The 15,252-nt window shown below is 41.4% G+C and overlaps 1 protein-coding gene across 5 annotated transcripts in view; it reads left to right on the forward strand.

The window, feature by feature from the left end:
* Positions 1 to 15,252, forward strand: part of ELF1 (E74 like ETS transcription factor 1) — an 89,381-nt gene that overhangs the window by 22,172 nt on the left and 51,957 nt on the right. The window contains exon 1 of one of the 5 annotated variants that reach the window (XM_048295394.1): positions 85 to 185. The exons of the other annotated variants lie outside the window; for them this stretch is intronic. The gene's annotated coding sequence lies outside the window, so the exon portion shown is untranslated. Of the gene's footprint in view, positions 1 to 84; positions 186 to 15,252 lie in introns of those variants that run through there. 5 annotated transcript variants of the gene reach the window in all.

Here is a 15,252-nt window from a genome sequence, read left to right on the forward strand (position 1 = left end):
TCTTTGCCCTATGTGGTCCGTGGCGACTTTAAAATGGCAGATTTAAAATATAATTTCAAAGATAGATCATTCTCTGCGCCCGCGACCTTAAATTGAAGTTCTCTTTCTGCCGAAACAAAGCTATTCAAAGGCAGCCCCTACGGTGTCGTTTCACAATAGAAGGAGTTAAGTTGTTACGCGCGCAGGTACTCACCTTTTCCTCAAAATGATTAAGAAATTGAAGTTATGGCGATGGTGTACATGGCAGAGCAATTACAAAGTGGGCTTAGTGGTAGCTGTAATGGGAGAGGAAAATCTTGGAGGTAATTGTGGTGCTTTAAATTGCTTCTTAAACTTTCAGTGGATGAAAATTGCCTTGATTCTCCTAATTATGTACTTCTGAACTCCAGCACAGTATATTGAAAAAGAATCACTGTTTCCAAACCTTTGCTGAACGAAAGTGTTCTTCTTTAGAAGTTTTGTCTGAGTATATAACTTTGGACCCTATATTTCAATCTTTCACTTGAGAAATCAAATTCTGTATCTTCTTACTGAAAATTAAATGACAGGGCACTTGAACTGTTGTTCACCGGGGAATACTTCACAGGTTCATTTACCGTATGGAGCCTGTATCTGAGAAATATAATGGAGTCTTGCTTTCAGTGCTGTGATCAGTTGCAGGGGAGGGAGAGAGGGAGGCAACCATTAAGTAAATGGTCATGTTTTAGGCGAGGCTGTCTCTTGTCTTCAGCCTTGCCGGTGTTCACACATATTTTACTTCTACATCTTACAGTACAATGTGTTGTCACTATCTTTTCAATTTACGTTTTGCTTTTTTTTCTTCCTAAAAGCAACAAGTTTTGCAAGGATTTGGGAGATTTATTTGATGCATTGTTACATGTTGAAAAATGACAGATAAAATTACAGAGGAACTACTTGGAAAAAATGATTTGAGTTAGTAATAGAATTTTTTTTCTGAAAAAATCTTAAATGTATTTGCATCTTTCTTTTTATCATCATGACTTTTATTTTCAGATCCTAGGGCTCTGCTTGCAACTCATAGAACATGACCCTCCCTTTCCTTATCTCTTTTCTGCCCTTCTTTCTTTTGCACCAGACCCTGTTGAGACATCCAGCCTTAAAAACTTAAAACCTCAAGTTTTTCTTTTTAAGTCATCTCCCAAGCTGCAGCTGCTTATCATGGGCAGAAGGCTTTTTGTGTGCTAAAGGGTAAGTGGCTGCTGCTACTTTCTCTTGATCAGGGCTTCAGGGAAGAGCAGTTCCTCTTTGAAGGCAAGAGCTGCCATGTTCGGTCTCTCTTGCTGCTGTACAAGAACTTTGCCAGGGCTACAGATGCATCTGCGGTACAGTGGTGGAGCTAGAAAAAAGTTATTTGAAAGACTTACAGATGACAGCTTGGACAGATCTAGAAGGCAGAGAAGTGGATTAGAAGGTACAGAGAAGTGGTGTTAGTTTTTGTATAGCTGAAACCCATGTTTGTCTCAAAAAAAAAAAAAAAATTTCCCCCCTCACCCCCAAGACAGGGATCTTTCAATTTGGATTGAGTTTGTGATTCTTGAGAGATGAGCCATGGGAGTGGCATCGTTAGATGCCAGTTAGCTTGAACATTATTTCCAGATCCATGCTTTTACAGAAGTGTTGGTTTTCTAATGTGCTCTTTTCTTATCTGTTGGAGATCAGAAATATCAAGTCCATGGTCTTGGTCCTCAAATGAGAAGAAGAAAAGAGGTAGATGTCCAGATTTGAAGAATGTTGTTGGTCTGGTATAGCCTGATGTTTCAGGATTGCTGCAAACTTATACTTCAGTTGTGTGTGTTACTTTTTGGTCACTTTATGTATGAAAAAAGCCAAATAAATGAGGTGTTTTTCAGCACAGCCATATTCAATGAAGGGAACTATGGCAGGACTGTGCTCAGTGAGCTGATAGAAGAGAAAGAAAAATGGAGGATTTCCCTCTGAGTCAGAGGAGAAGCTTTGATCTCCAAAACAGCTTTCTCTTCTTGCAGGTGTTAGCAAAAATATCTCAGCTTTTGCTTGAAGATTTTGTTGTTTTCACTGACAGTTTTGGTAATGCGATGGAGTTTTGTTAGGTGTGCGAGAAGGAGCAAGGACTTTCCCCCACCATGGTGATTCAGCACAGGAGTGGCAGGAGGTGGAGTTCACCTTTCCAGCCTTGGTTACAATCTGCACCATAAGCTCTGAAACTTCACTACCCTATGCCAGTGATTTATGGTGCTTACAATTTTAGTGCCACTGACGTGTTTTAGAGATTATTTGCTTTCTTAAATCTTACTTAAACGCTGCTTTCTTAAATCTTACCTAAGTGTTTCTTCACAGATAAAGTAGTTGACAGAGACTGTACATACTGGAATTTTAAGTCTTTTGCTTATCAAAATTGCAGCAGCCATGTGAAAGGCTCTAGACATTTTCACTTTCCTGACCCGACCTGGCTAACCCATGTAGAGGTAAAAATTATTTATTCTTCAATATGAGCCTGTCCTGTGGCAAAGCTTCCCACTGTGTCAGTGTTTGTGCTGAGAGGATCCCGTTGGATAGGGACCAAAGTTTATGCTTTCTTACCTTGATGTGCTTTAGGCCTTACCTGCTAGCCATCTCCAGTGTTGAATCAGAGGGCTGGAGCTCAGGTCATTTATTTGTCCTTAAAAGAGATCACTCCTCTTGTGTCATGTGTGAGTCTGTACTAGGTTCAAGCAGGCCTCAATGTGAAAATGATAGTAGTTTTGTTAGCCTGGAAAGAACCTCCAATTCCTAAATTTGCATGTAAAAAGTATTTCTCTTTGTATTGGGGGAAAAGATATTATGGTTAGGATAATCTGCTAGGAATAGGAATGCTAATACATAGTTTGGAAACTGTGGGAAAGAGTTGCTTTGGGATGGATTGAATGTCACTTCTTCTATAATTAGACATTTTAGCCTATTTCTAGAACACCCTATATTTAACTCATCATAAGCATTTCTGTGTGGATATACCAAATACATTTTTTGTTTTGAGGGGAATGTTCTGCACTTCTCGAATGTTGCCGTTAGTGCTCTAACGGTCCCATCGCTCCACTTGTGAGCTCCTTCCGCATTTCTTTCACCTTCTTGCATGGTAGTGGTTTGACTTCTGAAGTGGGCTCGGTAAAAATGTCGTCCCACACAACACTTGAGTTTCCATGCTGGAAGAAAGGGGTGAGCTTGGGCGATTCAAATTGTTGTCTGCTCTTGAGAGAAATATTTTTACATATTGTGGCTGCGTATACAGTTTTGTCATGCTGTATGTTCCTCTAGAGTTTACTTGTGTTTTTCTTGAGATCCTTTGACAGAGTGAGTAGAGCTGACAGGTTAGAAGAAAACTACCTTGCTCTTCTGAACTTTGTTGCTTCTGCTGTTCTCCAGTTTTCAGCTGTCTTGGTGTTTATTCAGTTTTAAGTTGCCATTAGGGAAAGAAGCAGCAAAATATGATTGTGAAACTACAGTTACAATTTGTGATACCCAGTGCTGACCACTGTCAGAAAATTAATATTTAACTTGCCCTTCCAACCAGACTCAATTTCAAGTTAAAAGCAAGTTTTCAAGGATACTGTCAGTTTTCCCCTCTATGTGCCTGCTACGTGTGCTGCCTTACATAATTTTGGAGCTAACAAGAATAGTTTCCAAAGGCTGTGGTGGCATGGTTTGTTTTTAGTGGAGGCTGTCTTTCCAACCAGAAGGTGACCCTCTTAGGAAGAGCTTTCATGAAAACTGTGTCTTGAAGGCACCAGGGCTAGCACATTGTCTGCTGATGACAGAATTTGCCTGGCATTGTCCTCGGCGGTGGTGGTTACAGTATCCACTCGCATCCTCTTGATGCATTTTCTGTTTTGTGCTGTCATTCCACGTCTCCAGAGCCTCTGTAAACTATTTACTCTCTGTAACTATTCAAGCTTTGTCCTGATGCCTGTAAATTAAGCATGCAAACGAGAGTATTAGCTATCAAGAAAATAATTGTGAAGCTTATGGGCCGTGGAGGGCAAAGGGTGGCAAACTGCACACATTGCAAGAATTCACTTCCCTGTCTTGCGGTGCCTCCGAACCAGCTTGTTAAGAGCTATGAGAGCCCAGCAAAGAGCTCCAGGTACTCTTGGTGGTGAGCTATTGAGAGGCCATCCTGTTGGTTTGGGTTTTTTTAAAAAGACCAACTTATGTTTATTTCAAAAAGGGAAAAGAAGGAACTGTAGAGAGGAAGTGGCTATTTGGGGACCTTTTTTCTTTACAGAAAAGAGGTGGTTTAGACACATGAATGAAAATGAAACTTTGTGTTGAAAAACAGTCTAAAGTTTGCTGCGGATGGCTTGCAGCATTTTTGAAAGTGCTGGTCCTTTTCGGTGAAAAAAGTGTATTTCTTTTAGTATCAGTTAAAAGCAACAATGAAATAAGTGCTTTTTGAAACAACTAAGTGAAACACACTTTTAATTTGTCTGAAGGGGCTGTAATCTGAGCGACCTGATCTAGCCGAGGATGTCCCTGCTCACTGTAGGGGAGTGGACTAGATGACCTTTAAATGTCCCTTCTCACAAAAACTATTCCATGATTCTTACACAGAAACCATTTATTTAGACCATTTAAAAATTGACTGTGAAGGGATTTCCAGAGAAAAAAAAAGCAGCAAGAAAGTTACTTTTGGCAGAATATTTTCCTGTTTGTGCCCTTCTGAAATACATATATCTGATTATGAATGCTTCATGTAATGCAACATTCTACCATTGTTTTTATAAAAAGCTAATTGTCTTTTAGTATGGTCCTTAAAATGGCATGTATTAAATGTTGTTTCAGTGGTACTGGACTAGAAATAATTCTCAACAGTAAGAAATGTTGGAAAACTTTTGCCAGACTACAAGAGCTTGGACTTGCAAATGTTTTTTAATTATAACAGCAGTATATGCAGAAAAGGCTTAATGCTTTTGAAGTGATGTAGCTAGAAAGGTATATTTTGTGTTTAGATTCTGGTGTTTGTAATGTTTAAAGCTTCTCTTACAGGTGCCCTCTGTTCAGGTGGGCTTCAGAAGCATTTTGTTAATTTTTACTTCAAGACTTCATAAACAGAAAAACTGTGATGACATTTATTGATATACGATGATGTAAAATCTGTGCATTTGAGGGGAGAGACGGTAGCAGTTATTACTTGCAAATAGCTGGGTAAAAAACCCATTGCCCTGAGAGAGGAAACACAGAACCACTGATGCATGCATGCTGCATAGATGCAACATGGCAGTAAAAAAAAGGAAATATAAAAAAATCAGTGGGAAGTTTTGTGGGTTCATTTTTGCTGCCTTAAATGAGGATCTCTAGGTGGGGTGAAACTTCTATTGTGTGGAGAAAGCAGTTTCTTTCTGACAGAGGCTGCCTTGGGAGAACCTGTTACACTGTCTGTCATGAACAAGCCCGATATTTATTAACTAGATGGGAGAATAATGCTAGCGCCTTGATGCTGTCTGTGGTATTTTCACACACCATGTGCTTACAGAGCTTAGGTGCACACTGAAGGTGCTTCAGCCTCACACCAGCTGCTTTTTCACTCATAAGTGAAGGCAGCATGTGTAACCTCCCTGGTGGCTTGGTGGTACATCCCATTAAACCCACACAGCAGTGGTTTGCGTGGATGTGCCCTGGAGCATGGGAGGGAGGTTTGGGCTAAGCAAGTTTTACTCTGGATAGTGAACTGTTCTGGAGGTGATGGGTTGTAAATCTTAAAACAGCTTATTTAGCATCTGCCCAGGCCCTTAGCTTGCCCTTAGGTAAGATTCAACAGTAAAGCTGTATTAGTTGAGGTAAAGTTGCAGTTTAAACTCCAGACATACATTTTTGTGAGCATGTAAACTTGCACCAGTCTAATTTAAAATGTGCCTTTAGTGAAACAGTCAGAGGTGGGTATGGTCATTCCTGAATGTTTCCTTGGCAGGAGCACTCATCCAGCTGCTTGAGGACTGCCATCCTCATTTTTTCTAGCTGACAGCATAGGTTGTTTCCTAGTGCTTTATTGCCTTCCCCTCCTATCCGCAGTCCAAGCTGTTAGTGAGAGCAACCCTTTCCTTATCTGGTTCAGCCAAGATGAGCCAAGTTCACAAGTCAGATGTCGATGCCACAGAAGTTGCTGGGCTGGTTGACTGAACCAGGTTAGGGATTGATTTCAGAGTGGTGGAGGTGTGGAGTTTGTAAGAGCTGGGATTGAGCAATAAGGGGAAGGATGAAGTAGCACAGTTGTCCTTGGAAAAGGACAATTTTTCATGGCCAGTGCTTTAACAAAGCAATACTTAGGATGGTTGACTAACTCTCTTGTACATGTCACATCAAAACTTGGTCTCCAGTGAATTATCTGAACACCACAGCTAGATGCTTCTGATTGAGAAGAAGAATGTGTTAACTAATAAATTTAGTATTGCCCAAAGTTATGTAGGGGCATAAGTCTCAATAATATAAAATGGGAGGAAAAGGTGTTTGCTTGTTATTTTGGGATCACATGCAAATAAAAGCTTTTGGTGAAGGCAGAAACTTGGGGCTTTTTTTGTTCTTTTTACTTCTGTGAGAAGAAGGGGAAGGAAATGCAGGGATGAGAAATGCATTGCTGCAGTTTTGAAAGAATGTTAACTTCTTGCTTTGTTTAAAAATATTCTAGTTATTCCTGTCTGCTAAATCAGGTTATTGAAATGAAATGATGACCTCTGCTCTGAGCCTGAAACAATCCAGAAGGAAAGCAGGTGTTTGCGAAGATTAAACCTCTTACCTCAGCTAGGAAGTGTTCTGGTAGGGTTGAGATTCTAAGGGTGCCATATTCTTGCTGAGACTAAAAATGTAAGAATGAGGAAGAATTTTAGAAGTTGGTTATGGTCAGTTGCCAAGAGCAATGCCGTGATAAATTATTAACTCCTTGCACTGTACTCCCTCATAGTACAAACAGAATAGCTGGTTATTGTGCTCTGCTTGGTAAGTCAACACTGTAAAAAATTCCTCAGTTATCTGGAAAATGTCTTCTTTGGGGTGTTTATTAAAGGGATACGGTAGAATTAAAAATCATATTCCCCTCTGTTGAAGGTGGTTAAAACCAGTAGAAATACATGGAGGCAATTTCTTTCTTTCTGTCTGGGGACCTGGTCAGCGGTTGTCGGTCAGCTTGGTTTCACTTTTGCTCCTCTCTTTTCACAGTACTTTGGTGAGGTGTGGTCCCTCCTCCCTCCCCAAAAAGCACACCAGAGTGAGGCAGTTGGGCTCTTAGGTGCAGAGACATGAGGCAAGTTGACTCATAGCCGTTCTGCTGGAAAAGCAGTTCTGTGGAGACCACTCCTCCCGTGTTAGCTGTAACTGAGTCAGACGAACAATGCAGGGGCAAGCTGTTTGGAGCATGTGGGTACCTTGCTGATGCCGTGCAGTCTTGATGAATAGATTTTCAATTTTTTAAGAATTAAGTAATCCTGATTTTTGTTTTGCTTTTATAAATATAAGTACTACAGTATTTACCTTTGCATTTTTGCTTAAACTATGCAGCGTGTGGAAACTTAGATGATTTTAAGGTGCCTCAAAAATAATTTATAAAGGAACATTCCTCTCCCCCACTTGTATTAGCCCTATGCTTCTTACATTAAATTTCTAAGTTAATAATCTATAATTCATGTAATATATATGAATTTGCATGTAAATATTACTTTTTGAGCCAGTACTGTAGTAATACACCATGAAAATAAATATGTATGAGAATTTTGAAATGTTAAAATCCTAAAAAGTTACCCCTGTTGCCCCAACGACATGAACAGTTTAATGACTCAGTTTCCCTTCTAAAGTATTTAACACACACTATGCCGCGCCGGTGTCTACCAGAAATTCTATATCAACTTTCCCCAGCCTGGCTATAACTGAAGGCTCTGCTGGGGTAGAAGCCTCTGGTCCCCATCATTCTGAGTTTGAGTTTTGTTCCAATGGGAGCTGGGGAACTGGGGGTGTCTTCTTCAGCATTGGACAGTCAGCCTTCCAATGCCCTTTCTTCTTGCAATAAGCACGTGTCTTTGTCCCTAGGGGGAGAGGCTTTCTTAGATGACTTTTCCTGACTACCCTTCTTCCTGGGACAGGGTTTCCCTTTGTCACTGGAGTCTCTATCTCAAAACACTGTCCAGGCTACTTCTAACAACTTACTCATGTCTTGAACCCCTTCTAACTTTTGCAACTTTCTTCTTATATCATTTGAAGCCTGACCTACAAACAAATAAACGAGATGCTTTCCCCCTTCCGTTGTATCAGGATTTATGTCTGTGTGTTTGGTAGCAGCTTCTCTTAACCTATTCAAAAAATCAGTAGGAGTTCCATTAGGACCTAAAATCTGTTGTTCTTTAGCAGGACACAGATGAACTTTCAGGGTTAAAAAGAATATCCAGCTTGAGAGCAGATGATTTCTGGACCAGTGTCAGCATCTGCCACCCCAGTTCTCTTAGGAAAACGTTGAATCCTGCCAGTACATGTTGCAAGATATGACCAATGTGACTTACGAACTAAGAAGTAAATCTGCAAAATGCTGTTGGCTACATAGTATTGTTGGAATCTGAGATGGAAAATACTTTTTTTTTTTTTTTCAGTTCTCCTTTTGCCAATCCAGCAAAATTTAGTAAGGTTCAATTCATGCTGCAAGGCTTTTTTGTTCAGAAATGCTTTTGAGCAACCATTACTTTTTGTATCTTTTTTTTTTTTTTTTAAATTTGTTGGCTGCTTGGGGGTTACTTGAATATTTGTCAAGGGTGGGACCTGTGTCTTAAGTGGATGTCAGAAGTGATGCCGAAGCAAACTTTCTCTTAGTGTCTGATGGGTCCTAGTTTAGAGCTTTCATTCTGATTTCCAAGGCATGAAGCGGTCAAGTGTTTGGTGACATGGAGGAATGTAGTCTTGTCTTTTGAGGCAGGGGACAGCTGTAGTTCTGTGGAATAACCCAGGTGGTCATAGAGCTCACATGGGAGTGCATGAAAGCCAGGGACAAAACATGCTCTATCAGAGGAACCTAACTGAGGAATATGTTTCTAGGTTAGAAATGAGGAGAATTTGGACCCTGTTCTTTTTCAGGGAATTGCAGACTTCTGATTTGGAGATGGTTGTTCTACTAACAGTGCCAGTCACCAAATGAAGGCATTTTTATTCTGAACTGTTTCGGGATGAGGATGGGAAGACCATGTTAGGATGGAGCACCTTGGTTCTCTGAAGGGTAAAATGTGTCAGAAGCTCCTTGAAATCCAAAGAAGATTTGTACTGCTTTTAAGTTTATGCAGAAAAATCTCTTAGACTATAGCAGTACATGTTAGTGTTAAATCAACTAAATATGTACTGGTTGATATATTTCTCAACATAATTTCTTGGCTGACATGTCTTCTGTTGCTTTAATTGGCAACCCTGCAGATAACAGCTCAAAAGTGGTTTTCCTCAGTTTTATACTACCAGTTGCCCATTGGTAGAGGAAGGATATGAGGCCATCTTAATAATTTCTCATCCTACCTGAAAATACAGTTTTAGGCTGACTAAGGAGATGGTGTTTTCTGACAGATGATATTAGGGGGAAATCTAAGACTGAGCAGAAGACAACTTACATAGGGGCTGAGTATAGCATATTGCTTCACATAGAGCTACCATAGAAATTACAGCTGTGCTGGATTTTCTGCTTTTCACTGAAGTTCTGCTTTGTCTAGCAGTTGGTTTTTGTGCTAGCTTGAGGGTACCAAATGCTTCTTCAAGGTTTCAATTTTGCGGTAGACTAATAGGTGTGTTACTCCAGGTATTAGTGTTGGAAAAGCCCTGTAGATTGCTAACCTGTCCCCATTTCTAGGACGAGGTGGTTGTAGAAAAGGCTGGTACTGTATCTGGTGTTTTTTGCCGCTCGTTGTGGTTCTTGTCTGAAGATTTCAGAAAGAAATCTTAAAAATATTTCATCTGTTAAGTAAAGTAACTGGGTTTCTTGGTGGTGTACATGCCTGTTTGAGGAAGACCAGACTCTAAAACCTCCAGAGCTGGCCTGCCTGTTGTCCTGGGCCCTATTAGATGAGAATGCGCCACCAGTGTTTTGTACCCTGCTTTGGTGGCCTTCTGGGGCCACATTTTAATACGCTCGACCTGTTTACTTCTTTATCCATCCATCTGGCTGGCTTTCTGCGTGTGGGCCTAATTTCTTTCATTTCTTTTTCTTCAGAAGGTGTCACAGAACCTCTGCGCTCCTCAGGGGCGGCCACGGCCCGTGCAGGGGGACGTGGTGCGTGGGGGCAGACCTGGCTGTGCAGCAGGAAACACTCGCGGCTGGGCCTGGGGATCTTGGGCTGCGCTTCCTGTCGGTTAAACCACGAGCAGGGGAGCAGATGCGCCAGAGATGGCACCGCTGCCGCCCGCCCCAGGCAGCCACTGTGTAACCAGCTGGCTTCTCGGCGGCGTGCTCTGGGCCCGTGTGCTCGGGGCCTTGTTGTCCCTTCGAGCCCCTTCTTGAGACGCCTGAGAGGAAAGATCGGGGTTTAATTAGTTCAACAGAAAGCAGGACTTGAGCTCCTGAAGCGTGAATTGTAAGAGAGTAACCATGGAAGTTATCCTAACACAGTGAGAGATGAGGTCCGGTGTTTCGTTTTCCACAGCTACCACTGTGGGAGTTTTTAAATGCATGTGAGAAATGGGCAGGTTGGGCCACAAGTCGTGCAATTTCACTAATATCTTTCTGGGCACGTAATTGCCACATTACCTGACCAGTTTTTATTGTAAAATCTGTGATCTTTAGAATGATTTTTTTCTTTTTAATTATTAATTTTTTTCATCTCAATACACTTGTGGTTTGGAGACAACTCTGGCTTTCAGTTAAACAGCTTTTTAGAAGCGCACAGAAAAATCACATAAAACCTTCGATTATAAACGATGTAATTTTTTAATGTGGGTTGCATGATTTCTGAAGATATGCACATTATTGCAACATAATTAATTTATTGAAACTAGAACTCTAGTAGTATCTTCCCCAGCATCAGATTTTAGAGAACTGAGTACTCTCCACATCACAGTTGTTTTAGAACTGAAACTCTGCATACATTTCAGCCTTTTTATCTCATTTAGTGATCTTTTCTTCCTCATGTGACAGCATAGCTCCCAGAATATTGTTTCTATCTCTTAAACTGTATATTTGTTGACTCGCCAGCATGGAGCAGGGATGTCTTTGCTGCGGGATAAAATGTTTATGTACTATATGCTCTTTAAAATAGAGGGTCTCAGCCTGAGGGGCACATTCCTCAGGGTAGGGAAGAGTAAGGTTATAGGGAAGTGAGATTGAATGGGTAAGGGGTTTGGGGTTTTTTTGTTGCTATTGGTTTGGTTTTTTTTCTCCTGCCTTGTGTTGGGCTATGAGGCACTGTGCATTGCAGCCTTCATGAGAGGTTTTGCATGTGCAGAAGAGCTGCTCTCAGAGGCAGGCACCACTCTGAGCTCCTGGTCCCCTGGGTTTCTGCAGGGCCAGGAGCCGGCACCACAAGGGCAAAACTCAGCATTTTGGCTCCATGAAAGGCACCAGCTCTCACATTTCTAACATAGCTGCACTGGAAGCCTTTCACAGGGACAGGATGATTCTGCTGGCCTTTTTCCCTTTCAGTTTTTGAGCACTGTTGTTCTCAGTACTGTCTTGTTTGAGAAAGGAAAGATACAAACAGGGTACAACCCTGAGGGGAACACATAGTAAAACCTCCGCAAAACCTCTTGAAGTTTATGGCATCTTAAAAAAAAAAGGCATAGATTTGGGGGTTTTTACCCACCCACCCACAATTCTGATATTAATTTATTGTATCTGTGGTCATAGTAAACCACTGAGACTTCACAGAAGCAGACGAAATGTTAGACAACAGAAATGAAAAAAAGAGATGAGGGTGGAGGATAAATTAAAGGATTGATTAGAAACTATGTAAAGCAGCCTGTCTCTGCATTACCTTGTTTATTGTGCTAGTTAATCTTCCACTTACCACTCAGCTTTCCCTTGAGTTTTCTTCTTTTGCTTTTTTTTTTTGGTGTTTTTGTTTGTTTGTTTGTTTTTTAAAATTTCTTTATTGTGGGGTTTTTTTCAAAATTTTGTTGGTTGGTTGGGGTTTTTTTTTGTTTTTGCTTTTTTGTTTGGGTTTTGTTTGTTTTGTGGTGTGCAGTGGGTTATTTTTTTTTCTTTTTTTTTCCCTCCTGACTTTGTATGGGTTGAATGTTGTGCTGGGAGAGGAAGGGGTAGGTTAGAAGTGATAGATAAAAAACATTCTGCCTCTGGTTCCTATGATAATTTGTGGGTTTTCATAACAGAGATGATGTCTGCGGAGGAGCTTCTTGCGTGATGAGGCTGTGGTGCTGCAAGAAAAGCTGGAATGTTTGTTTCCCAGAGACCTCTGTGAAAATCGTCAGAGGGCTGGAACAGCTATCCTGTGAGGAAAGTCTAAGAGAGTTATTCAGCCCAGAAAAGAGAAGGCTCCAGGGAGACCTTGTTCCAGCCTTTCAGTATATAGATGGGACTTACAGGAAGGATAGAGACGTTACCAAGTCCTGTAGTGCCAGGAAAAGGGACAATGGTTTTTGACTGAAAGAACATAGATTTAGATTGGACATCAGGAAGACATTTTTGACAATGAGGGTCAAGAGGCACTGGCACAGGTTGCTCTGAGAAGTTGTGGATGCCCTATCCCTGGAAGTGTTCAAGCTCAGGTTGGATGGTGCCATGAGCAGTGTGATCAAGTGACACATGTCCCCGTTGACGGCAGCAGGGTTGGACTTGGATGATCTTTAAAGGTCTTTTCCCCTCTGAACCATTTTCTGATTCTCTGCACTGGGGCCTGCATCAAATCCTGATAATTTAGCGAAGTCAAATGTGACCTAAGGAAGGACCTTTCTTCTTCAGGAGATGCAGCCTACTTTTGCTCCCATTCATTATATGGAAAACTTACAGCAATCTCAGTCCTTTCTTATGGAAGTGTTAGAGGTTCTTAGAATGAAGGAAAGGTAGAAACAATCTTATTCTTGTGGGTCAAAGTGGGGAAAAGCTGCTGTAGGAGAAAATTTTTCCTGGTGATAGAAGCTGTGTGGGTGCATGTCTCCTCAATGGCCCTTCTGTGTATGACAGCGTCAGGGTTTCTCTTTTGGGAAGCATGAGTGGACGTGTGCAACAGTCCCGTTCAGACAGTGCCTGAGAGGGGGCAAGTGCATGCTGAAATATCTGTATTACTCACTCTGCAAAGCCGAGGGGCGGTAGAAAGAGGTTTCCGGGTTTGTGAGCCACTGGCTGCGGTGAGGTTGTGCTGGTTCCTTTTGCAGAATGAAACCAAGTTGGGCACACAACTCAGCACAAGGTAGTGGGGAGATTTTGTGTTTTCCCCAGGTGATTCGGTTTCCCCTCCAGCCCTGCCTGCTGCCTTCCTTGCCCCCACAGCTGGGGAGTCAGGCTGGCTCACAGAGCCCTGTGGTAGGGGCTGTAGCTCTATGGCACAGGCATATGTGTAGCAGCCACCTCTGATGCCTTATTTAGTTCTGCAAAAGACATGGGAGCTTGCATGACGAAATGAGGAAGAGGTGAGGCTTGAATTTCTCTACATCTGGTTTGCGGGAGCTCTGAAAGTTCCCAGAATACCCTGATTCTGTAGGTGTTTTCATGCAACACTCATAAATTCTGTGTCAAGTTCATTTCATTAGCAGTGAATTTCTGAGTCTCCCAGGAGCAGGTGTGTGCTCATATGAGAGTGACTTAGGCTTCAGTGTACACTTCCCCAGACATTACGAAATGAGAAATACTGGCCTGTCCAGACACTGCCTTCCCTGGAGGGACCTTTGCAGACCCTGCTCCTTTTCCATAACACTCTTAAGAAAAAAATTTTTTGCTTTTTTATTTTAATCTTGTTGGTCTCTTAAGTTGTGCTTTGTCACTATTTGAAACCCCATGCTGGGAATTGTTAGTCTAGCAACAAATCAGAAGATAATTTATGTTCTCTTAATAGCCAAGTTCAATAGTTTGAAATTCCCCAGACTAATAGTCTCTTTTCTTAATCCCACCCCATGCAAATCCTTTAGAACATGAATTTAAACTACGCTGATCTGTAAAAAGAAAAATGTACAAATGGCATGGGAATATTAGTTTCTGTCTTATTCTGCATAGCTGCAAGTTAATGTATTTATTACTGTAATTATGCTAAACATCATGAAGCATATGCATTTTCAGAATAAGCTGAATGAATACATTGCATTTCAGAGTGCATTAAAATTGGGAGCTTAAAAGCCCAAAAAGCTAACTTTTAATTATGTCTTGAGTGAATGTTCTTCTCCACTGTAACTGTGTAAGCAGCCTCTCACCTTGAGGAGGTTTTAAAGGCATGATTTTGCATATTCTCTGTTTGGTTCTTTAACAAAGATATTTTTCTGCAGACATTTAAATGACTTGGGTCTGTAACGTTATGTCCTGGATAGATGTTCAGTACAGTAGAAATGTCTGTACTCTTCATGCTGTTAATGCTGCTTCTCCAATTCAGGCAGCCTTCAGCACCTCATTGATTTAACCCAGCAGCAGCTTTTCAGGAAGGGCAATACTGACCAAATTAGGTGAAGGGCATTATTTTAAAAAAGACATTTGGTTCAGGACTCTTACTGTGCAGGATGAAGAAGCAAAGGCACCATAATACTCCAAGTCTATGGACTGGTGGATGAAAAGCTGGACGTGACCCAGCAATGTCCATTTGCAGCCCTGAAAACCAACTGCATGCTGGGCTGCATCAAAACCACTGTGGCCAGCAGGGTGAGGAGTGTGATTCTGCCCCTCTGCTCTGCTTTCCTGGGAGCTCACAGTTCTGTGACTGTGTGAAAACAGCACAGATCAGTGAATTTCTGACTTGGAACCTCAAAGGTAATGATTACCTTTTGAAAAGCTGGCTGAAATGAGACAAACATATGCAAGAGGGAAATAAGAACCGTGTAGAAGCATTTCCCTCTCAAAATGTTATTCTTAAAGCATTTCAAGTGAGCAGTGCTGATGGTAGTAGGGAGAAGGAAGGAAAGATGATGACGAAGACTGGAGATAAGAAGCTCAAACCTGCAGTTTCTGTGAAGGGATGAAAGAGTTATCTCTGGAAGGTTTAGAGATAAGTTAATTGCGTTCCCTTTTTCCGTGTACAATGGGGAGATAGTGTGTCTTCACTGGATGAGATTATTGGTATAACCTGCACGTAGAATTCTTTGTGCTATATGCTCCACACCCTTAAGTAGTTGGCTGTCTAG

Source organism: Corvus hawaiiensis, chromosome 2, assembly GCF_020740725.1.
Source record: "Corvus hawaiiensis isolate bCorHaw1 chromosome 2, bCorHaw1.pri.cur, whole genome shotgun sequence".
Lineage (NCBI taxonomy): Eukaryota > Metazoa > Chordata > Aves > Passeriformes > Corvidae > Corvus > Corvus hawaiiensis.